The 15795-nt window shown below is 49.8% G+C and overlaps 1 protein-coding gene across 1 annotated transcript in view; it reads left to right on the plus strand.

Annotated features, from left to right (window-relative positions):
* Positions 1-1996: 1996 nt before the first annotated feature.
* Positions 1997-15795, plus strand: part of NR1I2 (nuclear receptor subfamily 1 group I member 2) — a 36641-nt gene continuing 22842 nt past the window's right edge. The window contains 1 exon segment of the mRNA NM_001082067.2: positions 1997-2163. The gene's annotated coding sequence lies outside the window, so the exon portion shown is untranslated.

The raw sequence follows: 15795 nt of genomic DNA on the forward strand, positions 1-15795 counted from the left end.
GAGAGAAATATTCCATCCACTGGTTTATTTCCCAGATGACTATAACAGAGTTGACCCAGGCCAAACCTGGGGCCAGGAGCTTCATCCAGGTCTCCTGCATGGGTGGCTGAGGCCTAAACACTTGGGCCTTCCCAAGCCATTAGCAGGGAGGTAGGTTGGAAGTGGAGCAACCAGGACATGAGCCAGTGCCCATATGGGATGCCAGCATATGCCACAATGCTGGCCCCTGAGCTCAATTTGTGTGGTTCCCCCTTCTGGGAGTCCTTAATAACTAGAGTATGCTTTCCAGTTCGAGAATAGAATCATGCCAAACATTCACACTGTGGTTACAGACCAGCGAGGCCTGGCACCCCCACAGCCCTCTCCCGTCCTCTGGTCTACGACACCAGGCAACAGAGCCAGAGTAGCAGAGAGCCAGAAGATCTCACCTGGAACTTGAGGAAAGAGCCTTTGCCTCAGGGGTTTCATAACCTAGTCTTAGCTTCCTGTTCCTGCTGTAAATAATTCACCATTTTTATAAGAGAGATAAGGCCAAGCCCTTGTGAGCCAAGAGAGAGTTGGGAGATGATGAAAGCTGTGTATTTTACCCATGAGCCAAGGACTTCTGCCAAGCTGTCCTGCCTGAACTGGGGCAGTGCCTTTTTCCCTGGACAGACCTTCGGGTCCCTGGAATGACCTTCAGATCAGAAAGACCTTCGGGTCCCTGGAATGACCTTCAGATCAGAAAGATCCGCTCTTCCTCTCAGCAGAAGTTCCCTGTGGTGGGCTCTTAATCCTTTTCAGCCTTCCCTCTCCCTTTGGCTATGGCCATGCCTTTCTGATCTGTAGCTCTCAGGGGTGCCTGAGACACCCAGGATACATTCCCGTGCTACTGTCTTCCAACCCCAATGCACATCAGACAGTTTCCACTGGGTTCCCAAACCAGGAGCCTGGAGTGTGATCCAGGTCTCCCAAGTACTTGAGACATCGCCCGCTGTCTCCCAGGGCATGCATGAGCAGGCAGTAGAGTCAGGACTGGAACCTAGGCACCCTGATATAGGATGCAAGCCCCCCAAGGGGCATCTCACTGCCAAGCCAAACGCTGGCCCTTTTAATTATATATTTTTTTGCCATCAGGGCAAGATTTAAGCATGTGACAATTTAAGTCAGGAAATGCACGTGAATTTTTGCATGTGACTCATGGAGATAATATTTTGGAAATTTCTAGTTGTCTTTTCCCACCATCAGTCTGTGGTGCTCTCTAGCAAGTAGAAGCGGTGTATCCTGTGCCTTCCAGTGCTTTGGCCTCTTGTCATTTTCACTTGGGAGCAGCTGCTGCTGGGGACTAGGACGGATGAGGCGGGAGAGGGAGCCGCCATCCCTGCTCCCGGGGCTGGGACAGGAAGGGGCCTTTAAGAACTCCTTCCCCTGGTGCAGGTCTCCCTGCTCCGGGTCAGCTTTCTGTCCTGAGGTTGGAGCTGCAGGGTCTTGCGTTCCAGGGAAGTGGGCACCCTCCTCACCTTACTCTCATTCCCTCTCTCCCTGTGTGCCTGCCTCCGGTCTAATGCAACCTTGCTGCCAACCAGCACCACTGAGAACTGAAGTTTTTGCTCACTGTCACAGCAAACGACCCTCTCCAGGAAGGTGACTTAGGACGAGAGTGTTAGAAGATCTAGGTTCCAACGAACTTTGTCCCCCAGTGGCTCAAGTGCATGAAGTTTGCTCAGACAGAGCAGATTCCGTCCTCGGGTGTTCCACAGCGAAGACATCTGAAAGAAAACTAGGAGGGGGACATCATGAGAGTAAATACGGTAATCTGTTCATTTGCTAGTTCAAGTGCTGGACTTGGGACTTAGGTGTGCCACATAGGGGCCGCTTAGAGCCTGCATCAGACCTGGGCTGAAAGGGTAGGTGAGGGACAAGATTGGCTCATATCCGGAGAAGTTATAGCCTGTGACTAGGACAGGAAGAGGAAACACTGCCCTCACTCCAGCGGGAGCCCCAGCCTCTCCTGGCCGCGAACTGAGCGCTCGCTCCTGTGCCCAGCGCAGGACTCGGCTATTCCTCCCGTCTTCTGCACGGAGTTACCTCAGGTGCACTGGTGTTCTGATTAATCCTTTGCTCCTGATCCTTCAAAGTGGACCCCAAGGGAGAAGTCAGAGCCAGGAAGTTACTGCCAAGCAGGTACAGTGTGTTTTTTCTTTCTCTTGGGCTGGGGGAAGGCTGCACTCCAGCTCCATGCAAAGCCTGTGTGGGGACACATTGTATTTTCCACGTAAGGTCAACATCACCGTGGCCTGGGGAATCACCTGGGCCACACTGCTCTCCTCAGTTCCCAGCAGAAATAAACACAAAGATAATCACTCAATCCTGAGCCCTGTGCCCAGTGCTCCCTGGTCCTGCGTTTGCCTGCAAACCTCTATTGCGCTTGAGTCACCGGGAGTCCTGGTTCAGCCAGCCCCTCTCAGATACTAGGCTAGAGTCCCCTAGCCGAGAAAATACCAGAGTCAGGGACTGCAGCGCTGGGAGCCATGGGAACTCCGTGTGGCTAGTGTTGGCAGCCTCTGGGACCAATGACAGCAGCACGGCAGTGCCAAGGCCTCCCTACCTGTGTGGACACAGCCACAGCCCTGTGTCCAACGTGACTCTGGACCAGTGAGTTTTCGACCTTGAGTTGTGAGGGGGAGACCCTGGTCCCACAGCACCCAGCCTCTCCTGCAAGGGCTCAGTGCCACCAGGCCTTCCTTCTCCCCCAGCACAGCCCAGCCTGGCTGAGGCGACGCCAGAGGCATTGCTCTAAGGGTCACTCTGCATGTGGGGCTGATCAGGAGCCACCTCTGAGGCCACTGAACCTTGACTGGGTGAATCAGCTGTGGCAAGCACAATCCCCTGCCCCACGGGTGGTTGGCTGCTGCTCCGGAGTCAGTGGCTGTCACCCGCATGCAAAGGCAGCTGTGGGTTATCCCCTCCGTGGGGGAGTGCTGGGTCTCTAACAATACGGCCAGAGTCGAAAGCATTTTGAGCAACATCCCCGAGGCTAGGACCTACTTTTGACCAGTTGGTCAAGAAGAAACATTATTTCTCTGTACACAAAAATATTTAAAATATACTTTAGTTATATAAGAAACTTAGTCTACAGCAGGTAACTACAGATCACAGGCCAAATGTGGCCCACCCACTGTTTTTTAGTTTTATTGGAACGCAGGCATGCTCATTCATTATGCATTGCGTACAGCTGCCCCACAACAGCAGAACGGATTAGTTGCAAGGGAGGTGGGATGGCTCACAGAGCCCAAAGTGTTAACTGTCTAGCCATTTATAGAAAAAATATTTGTCAACTGCTAGTCCAAAAACAACAAATGTGTCCCTAAATTATTATGGAATAAACATAATAGGCAATTACAAAAGTAAGTTAGATTTCTGGGTAATATCTTTTAAAATTATAAAGTCACTCATGATTACATGCGCCTTATAAAATGAGAAAGCAGTATAGATAAAGCTAAATTTTCCTTTGGCTGCCTGTCCAAATCCTCTGTTCCCCGGGGAGTAAAGTGCTGATCTGCCTGGTGTGTCTACTGCCAGGCGGTTTCCTTTGCATTCATGTATACATATGTACTAGTGAATACACTAAGGTACTTCAGAAAGTTCATGGAAGACGGAATTAAAAGAGAAGTTCGCCATGGGTTAATTCACAGCTTGGGACTTCCCCATTCTGTATCAGAAGGGCTGGTTTGAGTCCAAGCTCTGCTTCCCACCCAGCTTCCTACCAGTGCTCACTCTGGGAGGCAGCAGGTGATGGCTCAAGTACTGGGGTCCCTAACATCCATATGGGGGACCCAGACTGAGTTCCTGGCTCCCAACTTTGGGCTGGCCTAGTCCTGGCTATTGTGGGCATTTGGAGAGTTAACCAGTGGATGGAAGATCTCTGTCCCTCTGCCTTTCAAATAAAATAAATGAATAAATAAATAATTTTAAAAAACAATTCATTTTGATAAAATTTTTTGAATTCATACAGTTTTTTCACAATATGTATTTTCTGCGAACTCTTCAAAGACCCCTTGTATAGTGGATTTCAAAATATTTTGCACCAAATGAACTTATCTTTGAATTCATTTTTCCATGAACAACATGACTTGGAGTTTTCCATATCTGTAGAGAGCTGTAATTCATTCATTTTAACTCCTTATAGTATTTCATAGTGTATAGTCCTTTTACTTAACCATTTCCATAAAACATTTTTAAAGTGTATTCATTTGAAAGGCAGAGAGACAGTCAAAGAAGTCTCCTCCACTGGTTCACTCCCCAAATGCCCACAAAGGGTCACATCTGTGGCCCAAACCAGGAGCCAGGAATCCAACCCAGGTTCTACACATGGGTGTCAAGAACCCAATTACTTGAACCATCACCACTGCCTCCCAGGGAATGAATTAGCAAGAAGCTGGAGCCGGGAGCCAGAGCTGGGACTTGAACCCAGGCGCTGTGATATGGGACCCGGACATCCTAACCACTTAGCCAAATACCCAGCTCCAGCATTTCCTTTTTAAGAACTGTTTAAGCTGTTTCCAATGTTTTGCTGTTACTAATATATTGAACCTCAATATATATGTCCTCTCATGCACATGCGCAAATGTTTCCTTCTAGGAAATGGGGAAAGTCAAATTGCTCTGTAACAGGACATGTGTATTTCAGTTTTTCATTCCGTCAAACAGCACTAGCAATGGCAGTGACTGTTCCTCCACGCTCCGAGCAATGCTTGCAGAGCAGTCAATAACTGATTCCTTTCCAGTCAAATAGGTGAACATGGTAGCCCATTAGCTTCATACTTTAATTTTCCTGATTCCTGGTGAAGCTGAGCATTCTCCTTACATGATGTTTGGCCATTGCAGTTGGTCTTCTTCAATTGTCAGCCCATGTATATCCTCGTGTATGTCAGGTTTTTATACTCACTTGTTTGAAGTTCATTGTTCTTTGATATACGTGTAATATATATTGTAAGTCTGACACTTGTTTATAAACTTCATTTAGAACATACTTTTAGTCAAGAGAAGTTTTTACTGTTGCTGTTGTCTCGATATAGTGAAATTCGTCAGTTTTCTCCTTTACGGATCTTGCTCTCTTGGAGACTTAAGGAAGCTTTCTAAATGTCTAAAATGGTGACCGCAGCTGGCGCTGTGGCTCACTTGGCTATTCTCCGCCTGTGGCGCTGGCACCCCGGGTTCTAGTCCCAGTTGGGGTGCCGGATTCTGTCCCGGTTGCTCCTCTTCTAGTCCAGCTCTCTGCTGTGGCCAGGGAGTGCCGTGGAGGATGGCCCAAGTGCTTGGGCCCTGCACCTGCATGGGAGACCAGGAGGAGGCACCTGGCTCCTGGCTTCAGATCGGCACAGCGCGCCGGCCGTAGCGGCCATCTGGGGGGTGAACCAACGGAAAGACAATCTTTCTCTCTGTCTCTCTCTCTCACTGTCTAACTCTGCCTGTCAAAAAAAAAAAAAAAAGGTGACTGTGGGGAGCAACTCGGACTAGACTAAGTTACTGGAATTAAGACTTGTTCTATGCATCTGCTCTCCCACAGTATGGCGCTGGGAGAGAAGAAAACAGCTTCTACACAGCTGCCTCCAGTTCAGCCAATAAACTGTAGGACTTGCTCCTGATTGGAGGAGAGCAGCGTACTCGGCGTGTGGGCAGCCGAGTTGGGATTGGCAGAGGAGGACTATAAAGGAGGAGAGAGACGGCATGCACCAGGAACATCTAAGAGGAACATCTAAGGGGAACATCTAAGGGGAACACCTGTGCAGCCCCCGAGAGAGCCGGCCGGCGGTGTGCCGCTCCCCTGCGGAAGTGGGGAATGTGGCAGGGGGAACTGCCCTTCCACGGAGGTGGAAGGGACAGTAGCCAACCCGGGAAGAACCAGCAGCAAACCCGGGGAGGGCCGAGCAGACGAAAGAACAGCGCAGGGTCCTGTGTCATTCCTCCACGAAGAGGGGGAGCGACATGATGGTGCCGTGACTCGGATAGGAAGCCTAGGCAGGGCTTAGTATTGCTCCTCCACGAAGAGGGGGAGCGACATAATGGTGCCGTGACTCGGATAGGAAACCTAGGACGGATATGAAACTTAGGAGGGAAGAAACGGGAAGAAATGGGAAAATTTCGGAGAGAGATACTAGCAAACAGCCTAGGGAAAAGCCGGACGAAAAAGGTGCTGGAAGGAGCTATTGAAAGCCTAGGCATAGACTCAGATACGGACTACGGGGGGAAGCTGGGAGAAATCTCTAAGGTCGAAAGCGAAAGTGAAAGCTAGAACAAACAGACTCGGATGCGGACTGTGGGGAGAGGCCAGGAGAAATGAGGGAGGAGTATTGTTGGAGGAAAGCTTGGGGAAATATACCGGGTAGAGAAAAATGTTAGGGAAATTGAAGCCGCGGGGGGCAGGCCGAGGCGGAAACGAAAGCCACTTTGGGATTCTCAAGTTAGCCCGGGAATAGGGGGCGAAAAGTTAAAACCAGAAGCGGAAACGTAAGCCCGGTTGGGATCCGTCTGATTAGCCCAGGGAGCAAAGGACGGGAAGCCAAATCGTGGGGCGGAGACGTGAGCTGGGTTGAATTAGCCAGGTTAGCCCGGGGAACTTGGATTGAATGCTAGTGGCGGAGACGTAAGCTATGCTGTGTGACTCGCGGAGGCTGCCGCGCGCAGAGAGAGCGTGCGGGGCACAAGTAGATAGGGAACGCTGGGCTAGTGCGAGACCGCGGAGTGTGCGCGCGAAGCCGAGCCGCGCAGAGCCGCGAAGCCGTGCAGATGAGAGAAGCGGGCTGAAGCGGCTCAGCCGGGAAGCCGCCGAGAAGCAGCCTCGGGGCGGGCGCCGGGAAGCCGCAGGGATAAGAGAAACAGAAATTTAGAAGTAAAATGAGAGAAATAGGAATGCCCGGAGATAGAGAAATAGAGAAATAGAAAGGCCTCCCCACAATACTGCAATGAGAAGGCTTGGATTCGGTCTGCCTGATTAGTGAGGCGATGAGCACCTGCGGGCGGCTAGCAGCTTATGCGCCGCAGGTCACCGAAGACGGGCACGTTATCAACACCAATAAGTCACCCCACAACATGGCAATGAGAGAGCTTGGATTCGGTCTGCCTGATTAGGGCGATAAGCACCAGCAGGCAGCTCGACCAGAGTATGAGCTGCAGGTCACCGAAGACAGGCACGTTATCAACACCAATAAGTCACCCCACAACATGGCAATGAGAGAGCTTGGATTCGGTCTGCCTGATTAGTAAGGCGGTAAGCACCAGCAGGCGGCTCGACCAGAGTATGAGCCGCAGGTCACCGAAGACAGGCACGCATCAGCGCCTAAAAACCTCCTCACAACATGGCGAAGAGAGGACCCGGATTCGGTTTGCCTGATTGATAGGACTTGTAAGAACCTGTGGCAACTCTAGCAAGTAGAGCAGAGTGTGTGCCGCGGGACACCGAAGACAGGCGCGTATCAACGCCAAAAAATAAAAAGAAAGGGGGATCTGTGGGGAGCAACTCGGACTAGACTAAGTTACTGGAATTAAGACTTGTTCTATGCATCTGCTCTCCCACAGTATGGCGCTGGGAGAGAAGAAAACAGCTTCTACACAGCTGCCTCCAGTTCAGCCAATAAACTGTAGGACTTGCTCCTGATTGGAGGAGAGCAGCGTACTCGGCGTGTGGGCAGCCGAGTTGGGATTGGCAGAGGAGGACTATAAAGGAGGAGAGAGACGGCATGCACCAGGAACATCTAAGAGGAACATCTAAGGGGAACATCTAAGGGGAACACCTGTGCAGCCCCCGAGAGAGCTGGCCGGCGGTGTGCCGCTCCCCTGCGGAAGTGGGGAAAGTGGCCAGGGGGAACCGCCCTTCCACAGAGGTGGAAGGGACAGTAGCCAACCCGGGAAGAACCAGCAGCAAACCCGGGGAGGGCCGAGCAGACGAAAGAACAGCGCAGGGTCCTGTGTCGTTCCTCCACGAAGACGGGGAGCGACATAATGGTGCCGTGACTCGGATAGGAAGCCTAGGCAGGGTTTGGTGTCGTTCCTCCATGAAGAGGGGGAGCGACATAATGGTGCCGTGACTCGGATATGAAGCCTAGGCAGGGCTTAGTGTCGCTCCTCCACGAAGAGGGAGAGCGACAGGTGACTGCTTTCTTGCACTGGTTTTTATCACTTACAAAGATAGAGCCTTGGTCCATCCAGGATGGACCAAGTTCAATGAATTATTCCAGTGCCACTTGTTGAAATGTCCATCTTTCCCTTACTTGTTTGAAGTATCACCTCTGTCAGGCACTAAATCCCTGCCTCCACAGGGCCAGTCCCAGATATTTGGTTCTTTAATTGACTTTTCCTGATCTAATCAGAAATCTACTTTGTGTTTGATATTTTGTCTGCTTACCTTACAGAATCTCCTATTTCCAAAAGTTTATCAGTTGATTGCTTTGGAATTTCTAAATAGACAATCATTTATCTATGTCTAGTGAGAATTTGATTCCTTCCTTTCTGATCTTCATACAGCTTAATTACGTGTGTGTGTGTGTGTGTGTGTATCTCATTGCGTTTTGTAGGCCCCAAGCACGATGCTAAGTGATAGCTGTGATAGAGGATAGCCTCAGCACTGATTTATACAGTTGTGTGGGTTGTACACTGCACAATTCTGGGGAGTACTGTTCATAAACACTTAGCTATCCTGAGCATTCCTGCCACGTTCCCGATTTTAAATCCCTTTTTACTTTTTGCTGTGCACTCCTATTTCTTTTTTTTTATTTTATTTAATGAACATAAATTTCCAAAGTACAGCTTATGGATTATAATAGCTCCCCCCCTCCATAACTTCCCTCCCACCCACAACCCTCCCCTCTCCCACTCCCTCTCCCCTTCCATTCACATCAAGATCAATTTTCAATTCTCTTTATATACTGAAGATCAGTTTAGCATATATTAAGTAAAGATTTCAACAGTTTGCACCCACACAGAAACACAAAGTGTAAAATACTGTTTGAGTACTAGTTATAGCATTAATTAAACTCCTAAGAGTAATTGTGTATTAATTACAGAGTTCAACCAATAGTTTTAAGTAGAACATAAAAAATACTAAAAGGGTAAAGTATTAAGTTCTTTTTTCTTTTTTTTGTTTGTTATATAGTTATTTTTTTATTTAATAAATGTGAATTTACAAAGTGTGCACTCCTATTTCTTAAAAGCTTCTTTGTGCTAGTCTTTGAGGCTGGAGTTAAACCTTTTTCCCTCCAGAGAATTTCTGTTTGCTTTTGCCAGGGGCCAGGGGCCGGGGGCCAGCAGCAACTAGGACAGCCGTGACTTGGGGTGACTGACCTCCTGAGTAGCTCGAATTTGAACCCAAACCTACCTGCTGACAGGCTTGTTGTTAGGAATCCTTGTCCTGCTCCCTGCAGAGCCAAAGCAGAAAGGCCGTGGACTGCCCTGTGTCCCTTCTGGGGGCACCCGGCTGAGAACCCCAGTCTTCCACTGCCGCCCGCCTCGGTCCCAGGCTTTGTCCCCTGTTCTCCCAGGAACACCCAGGATCCAGGCTTGCAGGAATGTAGAGACCCCAAGACAATCGCTGCCTCTTCTTTCTAACTTCCCTTACTTGGTCTTGTAGATTTTGGCTCCCTGAGACTCCCTTACTCTCCCACCAGCCGAAGCCTGCATTAAAAGCACTATTCTTCAAAATGTTCTGTAGTAGTTGTAGGTGCTCTGTACCAGGGGGATTTTTCTCTGGACACCTCTGTGCTGGCACCGGCGGTGAATGTCCCAGTGCTCCTCCCTGGAGTAAGAAACTCAGGAAAAGGGTTTGGTAGCTGTCACGCATTAGGTAGCTGCGGCTCTCTTCTGTTCCTCCTGGCTACCCAAGAATTTTAAAGTCAGGATTGACTATTGGTTTTTATTAAATGCTTTGCAACATTAGTACTTCCCTCATCTTATTTTTGAAGGGGGCAAAAAAGACACGTTTTCCTCAACCCTCACAAATTCATAGTTGGGACACGTCTGTAAAAAAGGACAGATTAACAAGAGAAAAACAAGCAAATGTTACGCATCACACAGGAGAAAAGCAGTTCTCTCTGGAAAGTAACTGTCTCCAAGCAGCAGCTTGAGCCCTGTCTTAAATGGTATCTTAACAAAGAATCCTACATCTTACCGCAGCGAGAAGGCAGAGGAGCAGTTTCAGGCTTTCAAAGGTGAGAAACCGGAGGAAGAAGCAACGTCAGTTCCCAGATTCCTCTGCCCTGTTGTGCTCTCCCGGAACTGACAGAAAGCTGTCACCAGGAGCAGAGTTGTGGCACGTGGGTTAAGCCACCACTGTGGACACCCACATCCCACACAGCGCATCTGGCTCAAGCCCCAGCCTCTCTTTGCTGCTGATCAGTCTTCCTGCTGTTGTACTTGGTGGGCAAAGGATGAGGGCCCAGCTCCGTGGGTCCCTGCCACCCCTGTGGGAGACAGATGAGATTTCAGGCCCCTGGCTTTGATCCGGCCCAGCCCTGGCTGTTGCAGCCATTTGAGGAGGGAACCAGCAGATGAATGATATGTCTCTCTCTCTCTCTCTCTCCTCTCTGTCTCCCCCTTTTTCTCTCCCTCCTTCTCCCTCTCTCTCTGTCTTTCAAATTATGTTAGTAATTTTTAGTCCTTTTAGACAAACTAAGGCAAGGCAGGGTTTTTTTCCCTGCATTTTAACTGTCTAGCTCAACAATCCTCAATATCTTAGGGAGAAATTGTGGGGAGCAACCCGGACTGGACTAAGTTACTGGAATTAAGACTTATTCTATGCATCTGCTCTCCCACAATATGGCGCTGGGAGAGGAGAGAACAGCTTCTACACAGCTGCCTCCAGTTCAACCAATAAACTGTAGGACTTGCTCCTGATTGGAGGAGAGCAGTGTACTCGGCGTGTGGGCAGCCAAGTTGGGATTGGCGGAAGAGGACTATAAAGGAGGAGAGAGACGGCATGCACCAGGAACATCTAAGGGGAACATCTGAGGGAACACCTGTGCAGCCCCCGAGAGAGCCGGCCGGCGGTGTGCTGCTCCCCCGCGGAAGTGGGGAATGTGGCAGGGGGAACCGCCCTTCCACGGAGGTGGAAGGGACGGTAGCCAACCCGGGAAGAACCAGCAGCAAACCCGGGGAGGGCCGAGCAGACGAAAGAACAGCGCAGGGTCCTCTGTCGTTCCTCCACGAAGACGGGGAGCGACAGAAATATTTTGATTCCCTTTATCATTGTAGTTAGTGGACTTCTTATTATTTATTTATTTATTTTTAATAGAAAACCTTTATTTAATAAATATAAATTTCAAAAGTACAACTTTTGGATTTTAGAGGTTCTTCCCCCCATAACCTCCCTCCCACCCACAAACCATCCCATCTCCTACTCCCTCTCCCATCCCATTCTTCATCAAGATTCATTTTTAATCATCTTCATATACAGAAGATCAACTCTATTCTGAGTAAAGGTTTCAACGTTTGCACCCACACAGGCACACAAAGTATAAAGTACTGTTGGACTTGCTTGCTTAGATGGCTCAGCACAAGGGCGATGGCAGCAGAAATGACCCAAAGGCCCCTAAGACTCATGAAAAGGAGATTCACGATTATGCCATTGGAAGAGCAGTCAGCTCGGGGAACGGGATGTGTGGTCGCCACGCCACATCCTGCAGGCTGAGCTGTCGGACTCTTGTCCTCCCACTCCAGGTATCAGCCCCTTGGGCACCGCTGGATGTGGTGTGAGAACAGCCTGTGGGCCCCCTCCTGCCAGCAGGGGCCTTCTGGATGGTGTGCTTTGAAGGGGACTGAGAAGAGTTCCCCGGCCCCCAATACCTGCTCATCCACCCACCACATCTCTGGAACTTCTATGAAACACTGACCCAACAGGCAGAAGAAAATCCAACTGAAATCTGAGGCAAGGGGCCGTCACCAAATCCCTCATGTAGTGTAGGAGAGAATTCCCCTGGGTCTCTGTGAATTCCAAATGACCAGCCTAACTGTAAAAATCCAGGGACCAGTGTTGTGGTGCAGCAGGTTACGTGGCCGCCTGCAGCACTGTCATCCCACATGAGTGCTGGTCAAGTCCTGACTACTCCACTTCGGATCCGTCTCCCTGCTAATGTGCCTGGGAGAGCAGTAGAAATGGCCCCAAGTCCTTGGGCCTCTGCACCTACATGGGAGAACCAGAAGAAGCTCCTGGCTCCTGGCTTCAGCCTGGCCAGTATCTGCCATTGTGACCATTTGGGGAGTGAACTAGTGGATGGAAGATCTCTCTCTTGCTCTGTCTCTCTGCCTCTCTCTGTAACTCTGCCTTTCAAATAAATAAAAAGATTTATTGAGAGGCAGAGTTACAGAGAGAGGTAGAGCCAGAGAGAGAGAGAGAGAGGTCTTCCATTCGCTGGTTTACTCCCCAAATGACTGCAGTGGCCAGAGATGAACCAATCCGAAGCTAAGAGCCAGGAGCTTCTTCCAGGTCTCCCACACAGGTACAGGGACCCAAGGACTTGAGCCATCTTCCACTGCTTTTCCAGGCCATAGCAGAGAGCTGGATTGGAAGCAGAGCAGCTAGGACTAGAACTGGTGTCCATATGGGATGCTGGCACTGCAGGCCAGGGCTTTAACCCACTGTACCACAGCGCCTGCCCCTAAAAAATAAATATTTTAAAAAACAAAACAAACAAAGAACTCCTGGCACTAGCAGCACCACACCAGCGCTAGTGAGAGGCAGCTCAAGAGGTTCCTGTGCCCTGTGAAATACTGGTGGAGAGTACTGGGTGTCCTGTTGCCTGTGCTGCTGCCAGCTCTCCTCCCTGATCCGAGTCTTTCATAAACCCTGGACCTGCTGGATCTGACAGTGACATTGCACGAGGCCCAGAGGCCAACTTCCATGTGCAGCCACAGTCCCTCTCACGGGACTTCGTAAAACGTGATCATTGCTCAGCTTCCCCTGGGGCCCACCCCATGGCAGGGCCACTAGAAGGAGACTTGTTCCCAGTGCTGGATCCATTTCAAAAGAATTTTAAATGTCTGATCTCACTTTATCCCCACGGATTTTACAATAAAAAGTTAGCCTATTTAGTACACCTGTTTTACGCTTTGGAAGAATCCGAATAAAGGGAAATGAAAAGGGTTTCTGTTGCTTCTTGCCTTTGTGAATGCAGGCACACCCCAGAGCCCCCCCTTCCCCCGTGCTGCTCCCTGCGTTGGGGGGACAAACCCACTCTGCCTACCTCACAGCTACCTGGACAGGAAAACCGGATTTTTGAAATCCTTTTGCAAACAACAAAGCCTGTGCAAATGTGAGTTAGTAAATAACTCCCTTCATTAAACAACACAAACAGTTGTATAAACTTTACTTGCCAACTTCTTAGAATCCCAGTCTCCTTCTATTGTCTGCTTTTCCTTTGCTTTGTCCTCTGGCCAGTTCTGCTATTTATACAGGGACTCTGGGAGTGTGTGTGTGTGATATAAGATAATCAGCAGTATCATGTATATGCGTAGATACACACATATAAAATAATCCTGCTGTTTCCAGTAGTTTCTATTCCTAAGATCACAGGACTCAGGCTGCTCTGGACTTGAGTGAACAGACCTCTCGTCAAGACCCTCATCTCAATTCTTTCGGGCAGATACCAAGAAAGGGGCTGCTGCATCCTATGGAAATTCTATTTTTAGTGTTTTCTGCAGTGGTGACACCATTTCTATTCCCAGAGGGCGCGAGAGTTCCACTTTCTCCACATCCTTGCCTGTTAACACCTGTTTTCCGTTTGTGTGATAGCAACCGTCCTAATGAGTGTCAACATTTCTTTGTGGTTTTAGATGCGTTCTCCTACCCATCAGTGATGCTGAGTAGTATGTGTTGGCAAGGGATGCTCCTTTATTAAAAAGCTACATGCCACGGTCCTTGTGGCCAAAAGAAACGATTTATTCTGTGCAGTTTTTTCGAAGGGGTGTTGCGGGATTTCAATGGGAAGACAGTCCACTCAGGCCTGCAAACAGCCCTTCCCCGCCCAGGCCTGGGTTTCTGACCAGTCTCCGGATTTCCACAGGAGGTCCTCCACGGGAGTGGCTGGTGTGACAGGCGTGTGAGTGAGTGTCCCTGGGCACGCCGGACTCCAGCCCACACCGTCAAGGAGTGGGGATTTAAATGCCACGGCACAGGAGGAAAGGGAGCAGCTTACGGTTCGCCTCTTTTCTGATTCCTTGCAGCCACGTTTGCATGCCTTCGAATGTGGAAGCACCATGGGCGGCTGGCCAACCATTTGACTCTTTGATTTGACTCTGTCTGCCTGTCTGACATTCAGAGTCACTAAGAGAGGCCCTGATTGGGTCAGAGGATCCCTTGTCTCTCAGGAGAGGGCAACTGTGCCACCCCTTGCAGGTCCCAGAACACCTGGGGATCCTTTGTCCCGGTACCTGGCCTGGGTCCACCCAGAGGCCCCCAGAGGCAGCTGTGGCTGGGGGGGGGGGATGAGGGGCTCCAGAGCAGCCTCCTCCCGGTGGGGGGGGTGGGGGTCCAGCCAGGGTTTGTAAGAGCCTCCTATCCAGGCCCGGAGGAGGAAGCACCGGGTGTGCACTCATAGAACTGCTCACAAGTCTGGCAGTTTCTCCGATACGCTGGTTCCTTTGTCGGGGACAGGGAGTAGCACCTTTCCTTCTGAAAAGCGTTCCTTGAACCCTGTCCTTAAGAAGAACTTGTGTGATGGACTTCTGGTCAAAATCCCAGATCCTGGACACCCACCTTGTGACCCACCCGTTCTCCTCTCACCAAAGCCCATGATCAGAGCCATCAGAAGAAAAATAGGCAGCCACCTGCTAAGAAAGCCCAGCGCCACTCAGGCGAGATCCAAGAGGCACAGCCTGGCAGAGAAGCAGGGCTGAGCCCACTGCAGGCCGAGCCATTGACAGCTTCCTCCTGGGGGCTCCCAGGGGCTCCCAGGGGTTTCCGGGGACAACCAGTCTCTGGGTCTGCTCCAGCTTCTGGCTGCTACCGTGTTGTTCCCTGGCTCATGGCTCCATTCTTCTGCCCTCAAAGCCAGTAAGAGAAGTCAGGATTCTCTCCCTGTCGCTGGGTCACATGGGCAAAGACCCTTTAGCCATATGAGGAAGCATAGCTGCATTGCTGGGATGCAGAAGCAGATATCTTTGGGGTCATCGTTCCGCCTACTACAAGGACACAATCCAAAATACAGAAGCAGGTCGTTTGCCCTAGCAATAAGATGCCACTTGGGATGTTGGATTCCTGGCTCTGCTCCCGACTCCTGTTTCCTGCTAATGTTACCCTGGGTGGCAGCAGGTGACAGCCCAAGTAGTCGGGTTCCTGCCACCCATGGGAAACCTGAATTGAGATCCTGGTTTCTGGCTTTCGCTTGGCCCAGCCCTGGCCATTGCAAGCATTTGGGGAGTGAACTAACAGCTGGGAGATCTCTCCTCCTCCTCTTCCTTTTTCTTCCTTTTCCTCTTCCTCTTTCTCTACCTCTTCTTCTCACCCTCCATCTCTTTCAAATAAAATAAAATAAATGCTATGAACTTAAAATTTAAAAATATATGTCTTAGAGGCATATCAGGCAATTCATTACAACATTACACTGTTTTCTTTGATTTTGTGATTTTTTTAATTTGTTGGTTTTTTAATATTTATAATTTATTGCGATGTCTTTTCTTGTTCTTTATCTCAAGAATACGTTCTCCTTGGCACCTTATTTCTGTGTGTGTAATTTCATGTTCTTTGTAAAAAAAAAAAAAAGGAGTCCTTAACTTGCTTAAGCTCAAGACCCCCACCTAAGCTGACCAAGGCCACCTCTGCCCACACAGG

This window comes from Oryctolagus cuniculus, chromosome 4 (genome assembly GCF_964237555.1).
Source record: "Oryctolagus cuniculus chromosome 4, mOryCun1.1, whole genome shotgun sequence".
Taxonomy (NCBI): Eukaryota; Metazoa; Chordata; class Mammalia; order Lagomorpha; family Leporidae; genus Oryctolagus; species Oryctolagus cuniculus.